Source organism: Lonchura striata, chromosome 3 (assembly GCF_050655825.1).
Source record: "Lonchura striata isolate lonStrDom1 chromosome 3, ASM5065582v1, whole genome shotgun sequence".
NCBI lineage: Eukaryota > Metazoa > Chordata > Aves > Passeriformes > Estrildidae > Lonchura > Lonchura striata.
Genome location: NC_140705.1, coordinates 89,941,126 through 89,963,562, shown reverse-complemented (window position 1 = coordinate 89,963,562; position 22,437 = coordinate 89,941,126). Strand labels below are relative to the sequence as shown.

Sequence of the window (22,437 nt, the reverse complement as noted above, 5' to 3'; positions counted from 1 at the left end):
CAGGGCTGCCAGGACTGCCAGGGCTGCCAGGACTGCCAGGGCTGCCAGGGCTGCCAGGGCCGCCAGGACTGCCAGGGCCGCCAGGGCTGCCAGGGCCGGCAGGGCCGCCAGGGCCGCCAGGGCCGCCAGGGCCGCCAGGGCCGGCAGGGCCGCCAGGGCCGGCAGGGCCGCCAGGGCTGCCAGGGCTGCCAGGGCCGCCAGGGCCGCCAGGGCCGCCAGGGCCGGCAGGGCCGCCAGGGCTGCCAGGGCTGCCAGGGCTGCCAGGGCCGGCAGGGCTGCCAGGGCTGCCAGGGCTGCCAGGGCCGGCAGGGCCGGCAGGGCCGGCAGGGCCGGCAGGGCTGCCAGGGCTGCCAGGGCCGCCAGGGCTGCCAGGGCTGCCAGGGCCGGCAGGGCTGCCAGGGCTGCCAGGGCTGCCAGGGCTGCCAGGGCCGGCAGGGCCGGCAGGGCTGCCAGGGCTGCCAGGGCCGGCAGGGCTGCCAGGGCCGGCAGGGCCGGCAGGGCTGCCAGGGCTGCCAGGGCCGGCAGGGCTGCCAGGGCCGGCAGGGCCGGCAGGGCTGCCAGGGCCGCCAGGGCTGCCAGGGCTGCCAGGGCTGCCAGGGCTCCGTCCCTGGGCGGCAGCAGCCGCTGCTGTCCCGGCGCTGGCGCTGCCCCGCCCGCAGGAGCCGGAGCGCCGGGCCGGGCTCTCCCCGGCGGCACCGAGCTCCATCGGGGCCCTGCTGCCTCTCCTCTTGGCCCGGCTGTTTCCATGCGGAGCTGCCGCCTTATTCCGAGCTGGGGAACGCTGCTGGTTTTGCACCTGCACCATACAGCGACCCGCCCGGGACAGGCGATCAGAGTGAGGGCAACGCTTCTGCTTTGGGGGTAACCAGATGGTCATTTACAGCCATTGAATAGGTGCAAGAACCTGAGTTCCTGGAGACAGCGAGTGACACCAGAACCACCCGGGGCGCTGAGACCCTGTCCCCAGGCACTGGGCCAGCCCTCAAGATCCGTGCGATTCCTACTGCTGATTCTCCCGGCATTCACATGAAAAATGAGAAGAAAAAAGCCACACAAAACAAAAACCAAACCACAAACCGAAGGGGAAAAAAGAAAAGAAAAATGTAAGAAAGCCAATCAGCCCAGGAAAGCAAACAGATATTCCACCCCCGCCCTCCCCTAGTAAAATTCTCTGTTGAATTATCAAAAATATGGAGACATTTACAAAGAGATGGAAACAAAATAATCAGAGGTGCATGGAGATGTTTTTGACTATGTGCAGCGGAGTTTTGCTTTCTACCAAAGATATAAACCTGTGGCACTCGGGGGGATTAGGAAGAGAAATGCTGACGGATTTAACTCTTTGCAGCACAAGCGGTTCCACCGCACCGCGATAAGGCCGAAACCTGATGCCGGCGTGACTTTCACACACCAGAACGTAAATCCTGCCGCTACCACATACTTTAAAACCAACAGTTAAAGGGGCAGTTTTAATTTCCATGGCATATCTGTGAAAAAAGCCTCACTCGGGAAGAGGCTCTTGGTTTATTTATAGGCAAAACAGCTGCTTTGTGCATTCCACGATCGAGGCTGAGGTCTGCTCCCAGTCCTGCATGTTCGAGTTACCTCTTGTCGAAGTAAAACACGTAAGTAAAGCTTTCCAAAGCTTTTTTCACCGGATGAGACCTCTCCTGTGGAACACAGCTCCACTGGGGATTTTCTTTACTCATAGGAAAAATGATAATTTTTGATGGTGGTGGCAGACTAACCCAGGCTACAACTTAGGTTAGTTAATATTAAAAAACAAAATCGTTTTTACAGCTGCCTTCCTCCTGAATTTCCCTCCTGAAATTCTGATTAAATGTACAACAAACAAAAGCAAGTAACAGCCTCCAGTCAAATTAATAGAGGAGATGATGTTTCTCACCTGCACATTGGAATTATTCCACTCATACCACCCAGAACTTCCTACCACTGCTCATTTTTTTCCTAATCTATTGCTGTGCATCTGCCACCCTGCAGCTGAACTATACTTTTATGTACTTCTGTTAGTTAACACTGGGTACGTGAATGTGTGTCAGTACAAACAGGCATAAAACTCCCCCACGTTATTATAAATACAAGTGGTGAGAACTTTTTCACGTTCTCCACATTTTCTCTCACCTGATAATATTCATTGCAACTCCAAGTTTCCTGCTTTCCCTAAATATTTCATCTTGTATGGATTCTCACTCTTAAATCACACCACTGAAACAGCTCACACTTCTACCCTCTTATGTTTTTATGATCCTTTTAGAGGAGTTCTGTATCATTTATATTATTGCTTTTCTCCCTTAAAAGCCACTTCATTTAATGTAGCTGCCACTTCCATTTTTCAATACATATATAAATGGTGTGGGTGCATGCTCTGACATCATGATCAGCATTTTGCCAAGCATCAAGATGCAGTTTTGCCAGTCTCATGTTGGAGGAGAAATCAATGACAAATTCTAGATCCTTCATAAGGACACTGACTACAAAATGTCAGATCCAAGTAAGCAAGCAATTCCTTTCCCTGGAATTCCAACCCAGTATCTTTGCCCAGTTCCCAGAAATCAACATTAATCAAGACAAGACTCAAAGATCAAGACACAGAAAGACTTCCTATTACTTACAGAGTTTCAAAATTAATCTCATGAATAATCCCAAATGAACTGTTAACACAACACACTTCCCAAAACAGAACATTTACACACACAAAGTGAAAGAATGGGGAAACTGGTTGCTGGTAATTTAGACTCTCCAAATACACTTGGGAATATTCATCAAACTGGTTAAATCCACTCTGTAGTTTACAGAGGCATACAAAACTCATACAAAGTACTGAATCCTTGCACACATTCAGGTATTAACATCGATTTAAGTGATCAGTTTAATTAAAGCAGGCAAGTTTAAGCACAGACAAGCCCTGCAGTGAATTGATGCTGAACAAGTATTTTAAAAAGACTGGGAGGGGGGAGGAATCACTAAGCTGTAACTTTTCTTTTCTCCATTTCTTTCCCCAAACACACTCAGCCTAACCATACACAGTTTATCCAAACAAGAGCTCTGTGTGGCTTTCCCTTCTCTTTGTTTTCCCTGCCTTCCTGAAAGCTGCAATAATTCCTTGGCTCTTTTTCCAGGCAAGGCTGCTGGCTTCTATAAAGGGACTCCAGAGCTGGCAAGCAGCAGGCACAAGTCTGGTTGCAATATCCCTACTTTGCTATCTCTTTCTTCAGACACTTATTCCAACGCTTGCAAGCCAAGCAAGACGTTTTCCTTAGGATTATCTGTTCCATCTTAAGCAGCAGGTAAGATAAATTCCTTCAGAGATGATTCCAGCCCTCCCTTAGGTGATTTATGCTACATGAAAGACTTAAAAAGAGTTTTTCTTCGCTGACATTGGGAGTTGCAAGTCAGCATGGTGCACACAAAAGCCATGCTAATTTATTCAGCTCTCTTATCTGCCTCCTTTCACACTCTCAGCTGATACAAGGCATGCCAAGTTCAGGGCGCTCCCCTAATGCTGCACTGCTGTTCTCCTCCCCTTCCAGAGGGAACATTCTCTGCACCTATTTAGCAAAATGGCTTTTAAAAATAGGAACACAAAATCCAGTGCTGAGCTCAGGATAGTTATGGAAGACACAGCAGGTGCAAACATTCTCTTACACAGCATTTTTTGATGATATAACAAAGGAAAACTTTACTTGCAAAGGTCTTAGAAGGACTTTCCAGGGTAATTTTCATCCCAGTGTTTTCCAGATACGGCAACTAAAATCCCTTTAGCCTACAAGTACTAGAAAAATGTTTCAAAAAGCCAAATTGTTCCAAACAAGACAGCTTCCTGAAGAGGGCCAGAAGGTGTCTGTGCCTCTTTAGTTGCAGGTTGTCCTCAAATGTCCCACTTTCACCCATTTATTACTGTCACAGAATTCCCAGTTAAAGATACAGTTAAAAATACAGTAATAATTATAAATATAAATAAATATTAGAAATACTATATAAAATAATATTATATTTTGTATTTATAATATTAAATAAAATATTTATAAATATTATAAAAATAAAGATATAGTAACAATTCTGTAATTTAAAGGCAGCACAAGATCAATATGTGGAAGAAAACTCAGAACAAACACCACTCAATTTAACATGGAGTTTACTGAAATTTGGAGTTTGGCCCAGACAGAGCCTTATATGCAGACATAGCCCTGTATTTGGTGTGATGACTCAAAAAGTCAGCTTGTGGCGTTTCTAGTCAAAAATTTTCTGGATGAGCAACATGCTACTGTTTCATTTGGATTCTTTTTCCTCTCTTGCCTGATGCTGAACACATAGCAGCTAAGTGGAGATCAGCTTTTAATTTTCTAGGCACTCATATTTTTTTGTGTTATTGAATTCAACATATTAAGGTGGCAGTTGGTTGATTCTGTTGAACCTTTTTAAAACCCAGCCTAGGTCAGCCTAAAGATTTGCCTGCTTTGCAGGACTTCCACATATCCCTTGTTTTTTTCTGTTCAATGGCAGGAGCAGTGGGGAACGAGGTTTGGACAGGAGGACAAGGCAGGGGAGGGGCAGTTAAAGATCCACTATCCATAAGGAGTTATAAAGTGAAATTTAATCTCACTGTGAAGCACTCACACCTCAGGCAACCTCTCTGAGGGTCACCCACCCCTTCAGAAGGCAACACACTGATTAAATTACCTTATGCAGTCCTGCATGTGCATCTTTTGTCCTGTCCTGGGGTGCCCTACAAAGAGCTGAGGTGCTGACAAGATTTGAGTGTGCTTTGAAGGTGCTTTGGAATTGGTTACAAAAGGCTCACAGACAGCAACGAGGTTCCTGGTTGAAAAAAGAAAGCTGGGAAAGGGGAAATTATTTGTCACTGAAGAGTGAAAGAATCTTACCATAAAACAACAAAGTTGGCATTTTCAAATTACAAAGTAGTACCTTGGAATGGAGTATAAATGCTATTAAAGACAACTAGAAAGAAAAAAATTAATTTTCCCAAGCATTGACAGTGATTACAAGTCATTCACACATCTTTTGCTTCTCATCTCTCTCTACAGTTTTATTTTCAAAGACCTCAGACACATTCTTGCTTCAACATTTTAGGAACAGGCCTCTCATCTATTCTAGCCCAATAAAGCACCAAACACAAGTCAAGCTCAACTCCTTTTATTTTACTGTCAGGTACAATAATTCTGCAAGCCAAAAAATTTAAAGGCAGATTTTGGAATTAAGACAATGCCTATTTACAATTAATTATTAACTACAGCCTCATTATGCAATTGCTTCCATAATTTTCAGGATTGCAGTCTGTCCTCCCAGCCTTTTTCCCTCAAACTGTACTAAGCACTGAGAAGTTTAGTGGCATCTTTCAAGCTAAATACTACACCAAAATGCTCTCAAACAACACATTTTTTTTAAAGACACAATTATTTAGGCATATCAGTGTTTTTCAGATTCCTTGTGCTTAAAATATTCTGTTGAACTACCCAGAATTCAAGAAGTTTTAGAGATGCTGTTTTTACTAATGCTGACAAATATGGCAAAAAACCAAATCTGCCTCCTCCAGGCTCCTGAAGGTCAAAGAGGAATAAATGGAGGCATGAATCAACCCAGAAATGTGGGATTAGAAGATGTGCAATCAAATCTTAGCCTCATTAGAGTCATTACAGCAAAACTCCCATTGCATGTCTTTAGTGGGTACACGGGGAACACTTTCCACCCAAAACATCCTGATTAAGGCATGAACCCCTCCAGTTTCCAGTGCTGCAAAACACTGGATTCTCAAATCCAGCAGGGGAAATTACTAAATCCTTTTTCAGGACAGCTCTGCTTTATGTTGGCAGGCAGCATGCCTGGAGTATCAAACATTTCTCCCCATCTCCCATTTCCTTATTTGACTTTGCAGACCCCAACTGAGATATGAGGAATCACATCTTGTCCCCAGGCATGCCAGTCCTGCCCAGCCCTCACTCTCCCAGGCATCCCTGCTGAGGTGTGGGGGTTTATTTACAGGGACAGGAGTTCAAAGAGGTTTTGCACCTTCTTCTTAAAAAAACAAATTCTGTCCAACCTGCAGCTGTGAAGACCATTCTCCTATTCTCCTGCAGATCCTGCTCTGCTTCATGGGATACTTGTGCTGTGAACTTGAGTCATCATTTTGTTGGCAACTAGAAAAGCTCTCATAATCGGCAATTCTACTCAGCTATGGACAGAAATGAGCCCAAGAACTTACAAGTCCAGTTTCACAAAAACTCACAATCATCACTGCAAATTCATCAATAACAAATATAGAATATGAATTTAACTTGCATGCTATTGAAATAACCTGCTAAGCATGAGTATACAGGCAGCAACCAGTGGCTTAAGGCATGTTTTCTTCTTTTAACACATCCAGTAGAAGCTTAAATTCCTTTTTCTACCTAGCAGAGAGGCTTTTTTATATTTAAAAATAGCACTACAAGAAAAATACTTGGAATCCTCAGCACTAAGCGCTTAAGGCTGTTCACAAGGAATTGATAAGGCCCAAGAATCCAGTGCAACACCTTCCAAGCAGTTACAACCAGAACTTGGGAAGGACTTTTTTGGTGTGTTTTTTAACCAGCTTTTTACAATTCTTCTTACAAAACCTTGTGTTATGTAAGAAGAAGAGGTCTGATTCCCACAAAAAGCTTCATAGCTCCCCTAAAACTGGCACAAATGATCCTGCTTGCCAAGCAGCCCCAGACAAAGGAAGTTTGTGTAATGGGTATTTCCAGAGTGATCCCAAACATGTTGCCAGATCTGCCCTTGCTCAGGAAGGGAGAACACTCTGGGTAGCAACTTCTCCAAAATATACCAAGGCCTTGGGAAGGGATCCCAAGGATTTGAGTGCTTTGGATCAGTTCTGTGAGGCTCTGAATTATGGAGGGGCCTAAAGTCAGTAATGAACCAAAACCATTTCAAGGCTTCCTCCTCCCAGTTGATGTTTTCAGACCAGTAGGCAAACACCCATATTTAAACAATATTACTAACAAACATATTTTCTCTGGATGTTCTTCTTATCTTTTGGATAACCTCTTGAAAACAAACAGAAAAAAACCCTATATTTTAAGGATGAATAAATAAGATATTGTTGTTATTATTATTGTTATCATCATCATACTGTGTTCTTACATCCCTATTGATGAGGGCAATAGCTATGGAAAAGTGTCAGGAAAAGTGAATCTCAATATCTACAGAAAAAGTTCTTCTTTAAAATCTGAAACTAATCTGTGCACAGGCACAATTCAAAAATTAAAGCAACTCTGGACTAGTTTCAAGTGTTCCTACCAAGGAATTTCTGTTACAGATGTAGCACTCATAGCTGCAAATGTTTGGAGAAAGCGAATTACAACTTTAATAAATTGCTGTGCATGGGTACTCACCAAGGAACAAGCAGGAGTACATTGATACAGTGCAGGGACACATCTCTTCAATTAAGGACAGCAGATAATTAAAAATACACATTTTCCACTGGAACAGGCACTGCAAAGGGAAACAGGGCTCACTGTGGACAAGAAGAAACATGAAGATGATTGAACATGCAGGCTCTGGACAGTCTAAATCACCACAAAAAGAAATTGGTCAGAGAACAGAAGCTGCAAACATGGGGAGGGCATGCATTTGTTCAAATTTTACTGAAAGTTTGGTTTTCTACAATGACTTCGGCTGTTGGCTGCTTTAGTTGCAGTAGCAAAACAGAAACAAAGTAGAAAGTTCCACAGTTTGATCAGAAAAAAAGGGAAATCACAAAAATTTGGATGATTTTGGCATAAATTAAAGCAGAAAAATTGAGTCCAGTTGACATTTTTGTGATTTCTTTAAAAATCCTTTTAAATATATTTTTATTATTGATATTTTATTTCAAAGTTTTGTTGAGCTTTTTAATCTTGCATTTACATACTTAAGCATAATATTTTGGCTTTTAATCACTTAAAGCAGTTGCTGATAATGTTTTAGCAGTTGCTTTTCAGTATTAGGTAATTTAAAACTGCAAAATCTCAGTGAACTCCATTCACACTGAATGTGTGATAGCATCTGTCAGCCTGAATTAGTTTTATTTTGGGATCATGCTGCTCAGAATATACCAACAAAGGCACTAAGAAGCATCAAAGCAAAAATAATCACCTCTGAGTTAGGAGGCCTCTTCCCATCAGTGGCTGCTGACATTTCCTTGAGGGCTGGGCAGGTGGAAGCCTCACTGGGTTACATTTTCTTGTGTGCACTAAGAGCACTCATTGACTTCAACCAGGAACAACAGAACCTGAAAGAGGGAGCACACAGGGGTCAACCTGTGCAAAACACAAACAGAACAAGAAAAAAAGCTGCACAACGTCTAATGACTGCAAAAAAATGTCCTGTATTCTTCCTTGGTGTGTAACTTATTCAAGCACAACCCTGAAGAAAATTACCCAAGTGTCCTTTATAAATATCTTGAAACTGTTATCACATATAATGTGTCAAAAGTAGTCGTTGCATTTGAGTTTCATAAGAAATAAATTTAATTACTATTATTTTTTAAGTTTCCATGATGAGCAGCCATGCTGCACCAGGGAATTTGATGTTTTTTTGTTCTCCCAACAAGAGAAAAAGATATTTCTCTGTAAAAGAAAGGCTGGTAGATAGATCTAAAATACGGCAGAACAAAAAAATCTTATCTGCAACTAAAATACAAGATGGAGCTACATGGGGGCCGGGGGAAAGTAAAAGAAATTGAAATCTTCCTATTTGAAGAAGCACTTGTGTGCCTGTGTTTCACCTGCCAGCTCCAGCTGTGCACAGCAGCTCCACACTCTGCTTACAGGCTACTCCTATTGTCTTGGGGGACTTTTGTTTAGTCTGTGCTAGAAGGCTGCATTTTAAAATAATAATAAAAGAGAACTCTGCATTATCAGAACTCATGCCAAGCAACTATAAAGAATTTTGATGGCCCTTTCATTTCACATGAGGCTTTAATCTGCAACAATTACCTTCTTCCAGCATGTGTGTGTTCCCCCTTTGTGACTGACAGGGAATACAAAAGCCAGGATAAGCGATACTGGCTTGGAGATGACCTTTTCATGGAAATGTTTAAAGCATTGGCTGCTCCTGAGGTTTAATCCTCAGTTCCTCACTCAGGCAGAATGCTTACAGATCTGGAATTCTTTCCGCAATGATTAATTGAGGCATTTACTTCTGCTCCCTTGCTCTCACAGGCAATATGATCACGTGTGGCTGACTTGAGCACACACCTTCATGAGATCAACAAAAACGAGTCAGAGTTGCAGTTATTTCTAGACTTCTTTCATGTCACAATTTATGATTATCAGATGGGATGTAAAACATCTGGGACAGAGTTAACACACTCCAAATAATGCAGGGTTCTTTGCAAAAATATTCTTCCAATAAAATAAGGAGTCCTTGTGTTTGTGTTCACCACTAGGCCCACTGCTAAAATTACTATTTTAACAAGATGCCACTGCAGTTATTGTGTTGTTATAGTAAATTCTCATAGGTTTATATTCTTACTGCTTTAAAACTGAGTAAGTAAATTAGCATAAGAGGAAAAAATCTTTTCCTGAGACAATTCAGTGCTCGTTACCACAAATATTCAAGAATCACTTCTAAATGACCACTAGGTCCCACTTTCAATTTATGGCTGATTTGCGAGTTGGTTTTTGGGTTTTGTTATTTCGGGTTTTTTTTATCTCTTATCCAAATAATCCTAGAAATCCTTGGCTTCTGAAGATGCTGGAAACTGCAGAATTATTTGCAATCCAAGGCTGCAAACAAAACCCTTTGATTCCATGGGTCTGTAGATACAAGTAATGTCACAGCAAAACAGCTGATGGGCTTGTACATCACTGATAAATCTCCCTAAAGAACTCAGAGGAGTCCCAACCCAACAAAGTGCTACCACTGAAAATCATTCCTGTGGGAAAAATCCGTGTAAATTATATGTTAGACAAGAGCTGAATCTCTGCCTGTCCCTGACTAAACACAAAGCTGTCACTGAAACAGAGACAAGTTGTTCTGGACAAGCAGTCCTTCCTTCCAGGATACCAATGGGATCTGTTCTGCTTGCAGGGGGAAAGGGATCTTCTCCAAATGGCTGCACTGCAGGGAATTTTCCATGCAGTTTTCACAGGCTGCAGTGACTAACACTGCTGCTGCAAGCAAAGGTGAAAGTGAAGCGTTTGCAAGATGTGTTTAGCCACTGAGGCAACCCTGCAAAGGCACAGAACTTCAGCCAACAGCAAAATAATTTATTTTGCTGACCGACTACAGTTACAACACTTTGGTAGATTTCTCTATTTAATGACCAAAATACCAAGAAGAATATATTTGATGTATTTTCTTCTTATATCAATGTTCTGTAAGTTAAATAGATGCCTACTCTTCCAGAAGGAGTCTTCCCCAGCAAGGGCCAGAGGGTGGTGTTAGCGTTCTGGAACACACATAATCAGGGGATATGATTATATGCAGGTGCTTTTATTAAGAGCTCTGGGAATCAGGGGTCCAGACCCAAATCTGACTCCAACACGGCTTTCGAGCTGAATGTATTTTATTCTATAGTTATATAACTTACATATTAATTATTAAACTTATATTCTTCTATTGTATACATTGACATGAGTTTCTCGTGATCTTTCTTAGGTCCGTGACCACAGTTTCTCATGATTATTCTTATGATTAAACAGTAATTATATTTAATTACTAAACAATCATCACATCTAACAATTATATCATTTATCATGTACAGGTGCAGTTCTAGCAAGTACAAGTTCTCCATGTGCTTAGGGTGTTTATTTTTCTAGGGCCTACTAAGCTCATTTTTCCTTTTAACCCTTAATCCCCATGATTTTAAAACCCTTTTACTATCAGAATGGCATAAAAAAGGCAGAGAGATCAGATTAGGGTTAGTTTTAATTCTTCAGTTTTAGAAACAAGTGGTATTCCAATTGTCGAAGCTTACCTTTATTAATGCCCATTGAGAAGTGACATTGCAATGAGGTTAAAATGGACTGTTCACAGCTGCCTCAGAGCTGCTGCTCTTTGTCCTGATCACCACTCCTGATGCAAAACTTCATCTCTAACACAGAGTAGCAGCTCCTCAATGAGGTCTTTTTCTGAAAAGCTTGAACACAAAAACATTTAAGAGGCTTCTGAAAGCTCAGAGTCGGCTTTCACACCCAAAACACTCAGTGTGACATCACTCAACCTTACAGCAGCTGTTCCAACCTTAAAGTTTCAAACCTCTGTGAACTCCTAAAGCCACTGAAGGTGACAGCTCTGCACAAAGGCTTGGCTCCCCCATCCTAACACAGTGAAGCCTTAGAGCTCAGACTCTTCCCAGTATTTCAGAGAGACAGGCTGCCAGTCTGCTTTGTAGTGTGGCAAACTGCTCATTAGTTTGGCATATACCAAAATATTTGTGCGCTAATTGTTGAGCAATTATTTATTCAAACCCGAAATCTGGAATTTCTCAAAACTTCTGATGTTTTCCTGTGGCTACTCAGGTAGAAGCAGAGCAATTATCCAAAAGCCCCCCCAACAAAATGCCATGAAGCCTTCATTACCTTTAACCACCATTCCTGCATGCACCTTTCAGCTGTGCTGACATAATCAGAGAAGAGAATTGGTGTCTATTGACCATAGAAATCACACCCCAAAATTAAGGATGCTGCTAACCAGACCATTTTGTAGGTAATTCTCAGCCTCATCTTCTAAAAAAACTTGTGATCTACTGCCAAATTTATTCTAGCGTTGATTTAAAAGAGTTGGAGGATGAAAACCCTTAAAGACTTGTTCTTAGTGCACATTTTTGTACAATGCATTATTCTTTATAAAGAATGTCAGTATGAAAGAACAAATAAATGCCAGATACGTGGTTTGGGGAAAAAAAATCAAATCACCAGATTTATGGAACTTTCATATGAACTCTCAGTTTTCATATGAACTCAGTGCTTTTAGCCTAATGATAATTAAAACCCTCACAAATTTGGTAATATTTACCAACACTTACCATCTCTGGTCACGCTACAATTCATCAAACCTCTGCAATTAATTATCTTGACAGAAATGAATCTGGTAAATGTGCAAATTGTCAGACACACCCATGGACAAGGTGAGAGGAAGGTTCTGCCAGTGTTTTGTTTACTTCTATGAACAATCTTTCATTTAAAGTGCTTAATTTCTTGCCAAACCCTTGTAAATGTAGGATACTGAAATAATGAAGCAGCAAACAAACTGTAAATCAAAACTTTCAGTTTTTCTCATCATCAATAAACAGTTTTGCTCATGTAATGGGAAACAAAATGTTACATCCTAAAAGATCTGTCAAAAATCTGTCCAAAATTTCAATTACATAAACATGATCCCTACAGTGAATAAAGTTCATGCTAGACATAGCTCAGGGGAAATCTTCAGGTTCACATTTATCACAGACAAATTTCAGGGATTTTCTGCAAATAATTTATTTTGGTGCTCAGAAACACGAAGTGCTGTTAAATAAACACAGGGAGTGTCCCTGCACAGGAGCCTAAATGAATTGAGAGTTCCTCTGTGAGCTAAAGCAGTTTTCTTGTCAGAAAGAGTAGGACGAGAGAGTGGTACTCCAATTACACCCATATTATGTACTTCCTCCTCAGGATCCCAGAGAGCAGGGATCTGAAGTACTGAGCTGAAACTGAGAACAAGTTCTAACAGCCTCACACTCTCCAGCTAAACAGGGAGAAAGTCACTGGAATTCAGCTGCTCTTTTCTCTCAACAGGGGTTGTTTTCTGTGCAGCAGAGAAGAGACTTGGACGTGGGAAAACATTCCAAATATTAAACACTTCTGAAAACTCTCCAAGGTGTCTTTCTGTGCCTAAATAGATCTCAAAATGTGACACTGAATACCACTTTTAACTGGGCCTTTGACAAAATCAAACAGGAGGAAAAAATGACAAAATCAAACAGGAGGAAAAAAGGATTTTTTAAAGAAGTGATATTAAAAGTTATTTATTGCCAAGTGATAATGAAAGTTGGGGTTTTTTTTTGTTTTTTGTTTGTTTTTTTTTTTTTTTTGGAGAAAAAAGGATGCTTCAGCACCTCAATACCCAACCTCCAAGTGATCCTCCAAAGATGTGCACACACAGAACACCAGCGGAACTTCTTGTGTGAATATCTCCATTGAACTGGTGTTTAAGAGATGGGAAATCCTAAAAATCTTCAATCCAGTTCTGGCCACATTAAAAGTACTGAAGCTGAAAATACCACACTGACTCCCAAGTGTATTCTCAAGAGCAGTGTCCTGTAAATAATGATCACAGGAATTCAACACTGGGTGTGACTGTTCATATTTCTTTTGTTTTGGTTTGTCCTTGACGGCTCAGGGAGAAAACCCCTCCAATATTCTGTGCCATTAGTTATTAGGGATTATCTGTTACAACAAGAAAACTCCAGCCATGCAAAAACCAGTAGAAGTAAAGCAAGCTGGAGGGAACCTACGGCTCATGCTCTAAAATGTGTATATAGAATTTCTAAACTACACATGCTCCAGTTCTCAATGTGAAAGTAATCACAAGGCATCAGTATTTTTCCCCCTCCACTGAACTTTATTTTCTTGCATAATTTTCTCTATTTTCTGACCAGAACTAAAATAAAGGATTTAGAATTGATGTGGAAAAAAATGTCACCATTCTCTCACCACAAACTTGTATACAAATGAACAGCAAATAACAAACCCCATTTATTTTGTCAAAAATAACAGCACTTGAGGACTGGGAGTTAAGATATGTATGAACCAATGTGGTGGTTGGTGACATCTGAAAATGCTTTCTTTCTTACCCTGGCTGAGATTGTTTCAGAACTCTGCTGCAGTCCCAGTCAAGCAGAAGACCAAAATGAAGGAATTGCAGGGTGATGTGAACAATCAGCAACATATACAGCTGGGTGGCATCACCTGAGAACAGATAATTTACCAGAGGAGGAAGATCCATTCCACAAGAACTACCTGGAATCACACCATTGCCTCAAAACCCACTTATACCTACTAGGTCACAACATTATTTTGATGTTTAAGCACCAGACAGCCCCTTGACCTACTTTGAAAGTGCCCAGTGGAACACATGTTCCAGTTCTATAGGGAGGAGAAGGGAGAGAGAAATCACAGCTCTGTTTATCTGAGAGAATGGATGTAGGCACAGTGAGCACTGAGGCAAGAAAAACAAAGCCCAGCATCCCACAGGCTCCAAGAGCATTCCTGGAAGCCCAGCTCCACCCACATGTCATCCTCACTGCTGCAGAAAAGGAGCTTCTCCAAATGTCTAGTGAGGCAGAGGAGGAGCCAGAAGATTTTCAGGACTCTGAATTCCTCTCTACTTCCCAGCCCCATCCCAATGCCAGCCCTAGCAGCTGCTTTCTGTGCAGGGAATGCAACATTATCCCCCCCATCGTTCAGCAAAACCCAACCTTCTCACAGGATTTGGAGCCTTGAGGCCTAAGGGGAAGATGCTCAAAATTTTATTGTGCTCTGCTTCTTTCTGTGTTGAGCAACAGGTCCCAGCCTTCCAGTGGCTTTCCCTAAAGGGTGAATTCAGCAGCATGAAAGCTTTTATAAGGTTTAACACTTTCAGAACCCACAACAAATGCAAGCATATTTCAACTCAATTGGTCAGCACTTTTGACAAGAAGTTTGCCTCATGCTAAAACCAAGAAATCCTTTTTTCCTGAGTATTATTATTATTATTATTCCCAGTAGGATCCATGACACGCCAAGCACTTTCCAAACACCCTGTTCTTGCCTTGAGAAGTTCATAGTGCCTGCAATCAAGGCCAAGGGGTAAGGCATAGCCATTCCACTGGCCTGAACCAGGAACACACACAATACCTCTGTCTGGATCTTGTGGAATTCTTTCCTGCTGCAATGAGTGCTACCTCTACTGCATCCCATTCCCCTGAGCAGAGGGATTCTCATCTCTTCTAGATGCCCAGACAAGATTTGGACAATTCTGTTGTGACTTTTACAGAGATCATAATTTTTTACAAGATTCAGTCATGGTGAGTCAGGCCCATCACCTCCAGTAACTCCACTGAAATGTTCTTCACTCTATTCTATTGTCCAGACAAAGAAATTTAAGGAGAAAAAACAGGTTAATAAAAAATGCAACACTGGAGAAGTGAACACTCACAGAAATAATTTTAGTTGAAGATAATGTAGTTTTTATCCCACTCACTTCAAACATTGTTTGTGTTTGGGTTTCACCTGAGATCAAATGCCTGTCATTTATCTAAGGTAAAAACCCAAATGCTTTCTTTAAACCAGCTTGAAAATATTACTTGAAATTTGAAAAATAAACTAATCTCTCCTATAAATAAAAAAAGTCATGATTCAGTCACCACCCTGCCCTCTCCAAAAGCACAGGTGAGTTTATGCAGTGGATTGACACTAAGCTGCAGTCATAACTCCATCCTTATTCATGGAAATCCTTAAAGAAAAAAGAAAAAAATCATAAGAGAAACATTCTTGCTGCACTTTGGAAGTGATGTGAAATGTTCTATGCTTATCCACATGAACTAAAGCCTCTGAACCTTTAAAAAAAGGTTTATTTCTAGAGATTCAATAATGTTGAAGAAGAGGCTCAGAAAGCTCCATGCAAATAACTGTACTGAGATGTTTTGCCAGTTACCAACAGTTCACAAAGATCTGAATCAAACATGAGGCAAGAACCTGGCATAAACCTCTCCTCTGTGGGTAATAAAACATGAAACAGTGCCTCAGTTCTAATCAGATTATCACATGAAAAAGAAAATTTTTAAAGGCAAATTACATTAATTTAATCTATATTCCTCTTTCAGAATTATATTGGGATTTCATCCCAGCAGATCTGTGACAATTCCATAAGCTCAAGACTCCTAAATAGCAAACACCAACAGTTTTGTAGTAAAATAGTGACAGTTTCTTCACTTGTTCAGATGAAGGAGCTGAATCACAACGTGACATCAGAAACTATCAGGTGGTTTTAGGCTAAAAATAACAATTGTTTCAAGGAAATTCCTTGTTTAAGAGGAAAAATGCATCATATGACAAGAGCAGGGTAGACTTTGGTGCCTGCTAGCATAGGAAACAGAGCTGTAACTACAGGGAAAGTCACCTTGGAGTGTAATGCAATTCCCAGACCATTCTAGGTCCAGAAGAAATCCATTTCCAGCTAAGAAATATATAAATATCACATGCAAGAGAATGCCAGGACAGCAATGTGAGAAGGTGGGGAAGGAAAATGGACTATTAAGAGAAGGGAAATGAGGAAATGCAGCTCAGGGATTCTTTGGTTCGATGAGAAGGAAGTTGTGAATGATGCCTGCTGTGGGGCACTGTGCTTTGAGATGTTCCTCAGAGGACAGGGGAGAGATTGCAGCATTGCCTGGAATAAAATTTTTAAAAAATCAAAACAACAAAAAAATTTCAAAAATAATAATATTTTAAAAAGTTTTTGCTTTTTTTGGATGTGAGATACATCCTATTCTTTTGATACTTCAGGATTCCAAATAGAAACTGGATCTAATAAGAGGTCTCATAAATTTAATCTTAAATAAGGGACTCAGCAGCAAAAATGATAAATGGTGCTATTAATGGGAACACGTTTTCTTCAGTAACTAAATATTTAGCTGGATAATCCCCAAGGATTCCTCCAACCCCAGATAAATTCTTGCCGGGCCCAAATCAATGCACCCTTCAAGTGTTATTTGTACCCTTCTGAGAAGTGCCCAAGGTCCCTGGGACCTTCATCTCTGCTCTAGTCCAAAAGAGCCTCACCCAGCCCTCGTAGAACAGGGGAAAACAAGCACGGGGAAGAGAGGAAAACACTGGATATTCTGAGAGAGCACCACAGTAGGTCCTACACTGCCTCACTCTGTCCTAACAACTGAAGACTTTTGCCTCCCTCCAGAAGTGGCTGCAAATGGAGCTGTCAGCTGGGAGCTGGCTGTGTGCAGCAGCCCCCAAACCTGCAGGGTGCCAGAAACATCCTCCAAAGAGGGGGGACAGCAGGAACTGTCACACAGAGGGACAGCTCTTAACGGGGCTCATCTCATCAGCCAGTTCTCTGCGCAGGCATTTTTGATTCTTTGATGTAGAGGACTAAAATTAATTCCTCTTAGTAGATTTAAAACTTATAAAGTTGAAGGAAAATTCCTGCAACTTCCTTTCATAATGTACCAATTTTCATACAATTCTCTGGCCCTCCAAACATTTACACAGTAAGATTTTAACTTTGTTGTAGGAAACTCCTGTAACAAAATTCTGTATGAGATTTTATAAAAAGGAAGATGGTTATTTATTTAAAAGTCAATCTGGTCACACTGACTTTAGTCAGTGGAATTCTCACCCAAACACTCACAAGTACAGTGTTCTCCATCAGAATATTTTATGGCTCCAGTTCAGGTGCTCATCTTCCTGACACCTCTATTTAGGGTAGTTCCTTATTTTCATTTGAATGAAATCACACATTTAATTAATTATTTAGATTACTTCCTCCTTTTCGTTTGAATGAAATCATACTCTTCAGCCATTAACAGACCTTCTCTCAACTCTGGTTCTACAGTTTCCTTTGCAGCCATCACTCCTTTTTCTCCATTATCATTTTAATACAGCTCTACATAATTTTAGTAAGGAAAAAATTCCCTACATGTCAAGTTTCAGAAGTGATTATAGTATTAGAGCTACAAGCAATTGTAGCTGCAAATTATTAGAAATTCAGATTTACCAAAAAAATCAGCAAATTCTCAACATGCTATTTGTGATGTGATCACAAAGAGCACCAAACTGTTCCTTGTTAAAAAAAAAAAAAATCTACTAAACAGACTTATGCCTTAGAACAATTCTAGACATGTGATATTGTGCAAAGAGAAAAAGGAATAGAATCTACCAAGGCTGAGCTCTGCTTTCTAACTAGGTGAAACAAAAAATCCTAAATTTCTTATTAGGGGAAAAAAGTCAATTTTTACTTCAAGAATGCACTTTTACACATATATTATTTTATCAGAACTATAGATACAGTGCCTAGCAGCTACTCCACATAATGTTTCATTCATTGGCTTAGTCCAGATCTCTTGAGTGAAAAGAAGTAGAAATTAATTTTCTGTGAGGAATAAATCCTGAACAACTCTTAAATCAGGGTACACAGCAGTGCCAGCACTCCATTCCAGTAAGGACACTTGACATGCAGATTAGTCCCAACAGGAATGTTTTATTGATTATAGCCTGTCATATGACAGTCCCTCTGCTATTTATGTACAATTAGCATCAAGTTTCATCCTGGGCCACTGCCACTTTGGATTTAGTTTTACTTGGATCCAACTACATACACACAAATGGGTCTCCTACAGTTGCACTCCCTGATGTGGGAGCTGTTCTCCCTTGGAATTGCTGGGATATATTTTCAGTAAGAGCCTAGAAATGCTGCAATTCATCATTTGGGCCTTCAGTGCACTGCTTTCAAAATGCACCCATCACTATCTCAGGCTCAATAACATTTCAAGCCAGGACACAGATATGGACTAAGATTAAGGCTTTCTTAACTTTTCACCCCAAAAGGAAGTTAATCGATTACAGTAGTCATTGGTACCTGTGTTACAGCCAGCTCAGGAGAAAGGGAAGCTCACTGTGCCAGAACCAAGAGTAATCTCAATAAAAATTTACTTGGGTGGGTCAGGCAGCTCTCAGTTTAAATGCAGGGAGCAGCCCCTCAGCCAGGACAGCTTTTTCTCCCAGGAGTCACTCAATACTGCAGAATACCAGCCCTGTGCTGAAAAGAGAGGTGGCAGTAAAGCCTCACATGCAGCACTTTGGATTTCTTCAGAATTTACGAAAGATTTTATGGTGCTCTTTAACAAAAAAACAAAAAACAAAAAAAACAACCAAACAACAACAATCAAAATTCCCATTAATCTTGTGTGACTCTACTTTTATTCAGTCGTTTCAGAGTTTGCTAGAAGAAGACACATGATACAGTTAAACATCAAACTCCACAGTCATGTGGGGATCTAATACTAAAATTAACAGAAAAGTTTCTGCTGGCACCACCAGTTAAAATGGAGACAGACCCCAGGCTTTGCCCCTTCACAGACCCACCACAGGGCCAGGCAGAGTTACCCAGGGTCCTTTTAATCACTACCTCTCCCATATGGGCTTGGTGTCAGGCTTATCAATGCAGAACATTCCTCTTTTTCCTTCACTGCCCTGTAGCCAAGCCAGTGTTAAGTTTGAGGGTATTTAGAATGTCATGGGACACACTGTGACCCAGCAAGCTCAGGAGACAATAAATTCCATTTCGATACAAGGGACTAGTATTTTTTATTCCTACAGGAAGCTCAAACTATACAAACCAGCTTTGAATTTCCTAGAACCATAGGAATGGCTGCAAGTATACATATTCCAATTGTTTGTTTTAAACCCACCAAAGTTAAGATACTGAGTTTGGAGTCAAATGGGGGAAAAAATGTTACCACTCCTAAAACAGTAAAAAGAAAAATTTGTGTTTTCTTGGTTTGGGGGTCCAGTTTAAAATGCAAAGTCTTCCATCCAAATCCCATTATAGCTTGGGTTTGTTTGTTTTTTTACTTTGAAACAATCTGTTGCATTAAGCAAGATTTCTTTTCCCAGATGACTGGCTAACTACACAGATAAATTCAATCAATTTTTTACAGTTTCTAGTAGATCCCTTCTGCTCTCCCAAGTAGGTCACAGAGCACTCCTAATCAGTAGCAGTGTGCCATTCCTTTAACCTGTGGCCACTTACTGGCCAGGGATGGATTTTAAGTACAAGCATAGCCAAAACATAGAGCTGTGAACTGCAGTGAGCTCTGTTAGTGCTGGAGCTGATACCCTGCAGCCTCCAGGAATGTTAAACAAACCCTGGAAGTCACTGCCACCCTGCCAGGCTCACACTGAACAGCTCCACGGTCACTGATAGTGTCCAAGGCACTGTGAGAGCAGCCTGGGCTCGTATTGACTCTGCAGCCCCATTGAAAGAGTCATGCCAGAGGTCACAAAACATCCCTGGCACCTCGGGGGAGTCTGTTAGAAAAGGAAAAGCAATGCTCACTTACCTGCTGCTTATTTCTTATCTTAAAGGCATCTGGAACTCTTTAAGCTTTAAGAAAAAGAAAGACTTGGCCTTTTCAGAGCCTGCCCAAGGTATTCTAAAGAGCAACAGAAGATCATCCTCCTGCTTATCTTTGTTAATGAACTACACATTCATGTCTCAGTGCCACCTCCAAGTGTTGTATGCTGCCAGTCTGACATATCTTCCTTTATTCAGTTAATATCACAAAAAAAAGTTGTGATGCTGCTGCCAGGTGCAGCCAGAACTGAGAACTGGCTTTTCAAATGGAAGAATAATTTGGCTGCATAGGCCACAAAAGAGAAGGATGTCAAGAACAAGGAGAATCCTCTCTGTGTTTTAGCCCTCTGGTTGCTGAGCAAAAGCTCTTTTTCCACATGAGGTAACTGATTGGCCTGTTAGAGGACAGAATTTCCACACAGAAGGAATCTTCCTAAGTTCAGAATGTGTGCTTGAACTTTTTTTGTCCTGTATGTGTCTCAGAAAAGACACTTTCCTGAACATACTGAGATATCACAATGAAGGGACAAATGTCATCTTTACCTCACTCTTCATGGAAAAGAGCATGATTAGATATTTAACTGAATGGGGACACGTATCCAGCTCAGAACATTGCTTTTCTCTCTTTCTCTGATATGGGAACAGAGCTCAGGAAAGCTGTCAATGTTCAGTCAAGTGGTCAGGAGCAAGGCTAGAAGATAGGGCTCAGCCCTTTTTCCATATGGTCACTTGGTGGTCATCCGTGGACCTTATCACCATGGCATTTTATGGAGCAGTTTGTGAGGAACACCTAAGGCTTAGAGTTTCATTGGTAATGCAGATCCTGGAAAACAGAGTTTTGGAGTTGGATTCCTGTCCAGAGGCTCTCTTACTCCCATTACCACAAAGCTGGGCAGCCACTTAAACCAGGCTGCCTGACTTCCTGTGTGAACAGCACATTAGAAGCATCAAAACAACATTAAAAAAAACTTGTCATTACTGAGTCGAGTAATTCTTTGCTAACACGTGGTCTCTCACAGTGAAGGGATGTGCAAAATAGTAGCAAGCAGATGTTAAATGCTCAGCAATTTGGAAGACGCTTATGTGATATATTGCCAAAGCTTATCTATGTAGCTTCATTTTCATGGCTGCTATCAGCTTACTCTGACCAGCACTGTAAATCACATCTCTACTGATACACTAAACTCATATTCTGAATTGTCTCTGCGCAGTGTCAGAGTTTAGTCATCAGTGAGTGATGCACTTCCTAGGACTTAAAACCACACAGGTTGCCCTGTATTTTAAAGCCACCTTGAACTGACAACATGCCTTGTCTTTGAATTGCTCCAACTCTTATCTTTTATGATAAAAGTCTCTAGAGACATACTGGTATTTCAAACACTATAAAGTATATTTATATTTTGGTGTGTCTCTAAATAGAATGGCCAAACCACTTTCAGGTCCATGACAGCCCAGATTACTGCTGGTTTAGGTCTCACAGGGTTCCCAAGACCAGCAATTTCTGATAGTTCCCCATCTTATCAGACTTGAGGCATTATTGAAATACAAGGAGAATAGTCAGTTCACAGTAGGGAAAAACACATCCTTTCCGTAATAACCAGACCCAAAACATACTGCATGATCCACAGCTCCAGCTACAATTGCAACATGCATTTCATGAGATTTTCTTCCTGTCCTTCCTTTTCTTTTGGAGGTTCACATTAGTTAATGAAATCTCTTTGCAACTGCAGCACGTTCATTCACAAGGCATTGGGAAATTCTTATTTCACACTGGTTAAACAACTCACTGATTTGTTTACAGAAAACCTGTGCCAAATAGTTGGACTGTTGTCATGAACCTTCACCCAGATCTTTTCTATAGCAGTTACTAGAATGTGATGTAAAATTAAACATCACTAAATGAGTTCCTACCAAAAGCAGAAAGACAAATTCCATGTTACATCCAGCAAATGAAATTTGGACAAACAGCTCTTTCTTGTGGATGAAAGACACTTTTACACTGGTATTTACCACTGATTTCCACTGGAAACACAAACAGCTACTAGCAAATATTATTGCTCAGCTGTGTTCATGGGCTCTGGTACAATACACAGGGAAGGACTAAAGACAGAATAGGATTTGATAAGAATTGGCCTATTTTTGTCCATCACTCTTCTCATACTGAGTCATGCTTGCTATCATTTTCATGCAGAATTATCATGCTTGAGATCACAATAGTTTTCAATTAAGAAATACTGATAAAACACAAATATTTGCAGTCCCTGGCACTATAAGCAGCAGATATAGGTTACGGGGATTAAAGCAAATTTCCTCTAATAAAGATAC

The 22,437-nt window shown here is 41.0% G+C and overlaps 2 long non-coding RNA genes across 5 annotated transcripts in view; one reads left to right on the top strand and one right to left on the bottom strand.

Annotated features, from left to right (window-relative positions):
• The first annotated feature begins 1,485 nt into the window (after positions 1-1,485).
• LOC110475802 (uncharacterized) lies at positions 1,486-12,855 on the top strand. Of its 3 annotated transcripts, none has more exons than XR_014953952.1 (3): positions 1,486-1,625; positions 3,141-3,308; positions 12,780-12,855. It is a non-coding gene; the product is annotated as an uncharacterized LOC110475802 (long non-coding RNA). The 3 variants fall into 3 exon arrangements; XR_004148099.3 differs by having other exon boundaries at positions 6,117-12,855; XR_002466330.3 differs by having other exon boundaries at positions 6,086-12,855.
• Positions 3,303-22,437, bottom strand: part of LOC110475803 (uncharacterized) — a 39,890-nt gene continuing 20,755 nt past the window's right edge. Inside the window, exons 1-4 of one of the 2 annotated variants that reach the window (XR_002466331.3) lie at positions 10,982-11,110; positions 8,155-8,290; positions 7,413-7,534; positions 3,303-4,857 (exon numbers count right to left, since the gene is read on the bottom strand). This is a non-coding gene — a long non-coding RNA (uncharacterized LOC110475803). Of the gene's footprint in view, positions 4,858-7,412; positions 7,535-8,154; positions 8,291-10,981; positions 11,111-22,437 lie in introns of those variants that run through there. The other variant, XR_014953953.1, reaches the window with a different exon arrangement.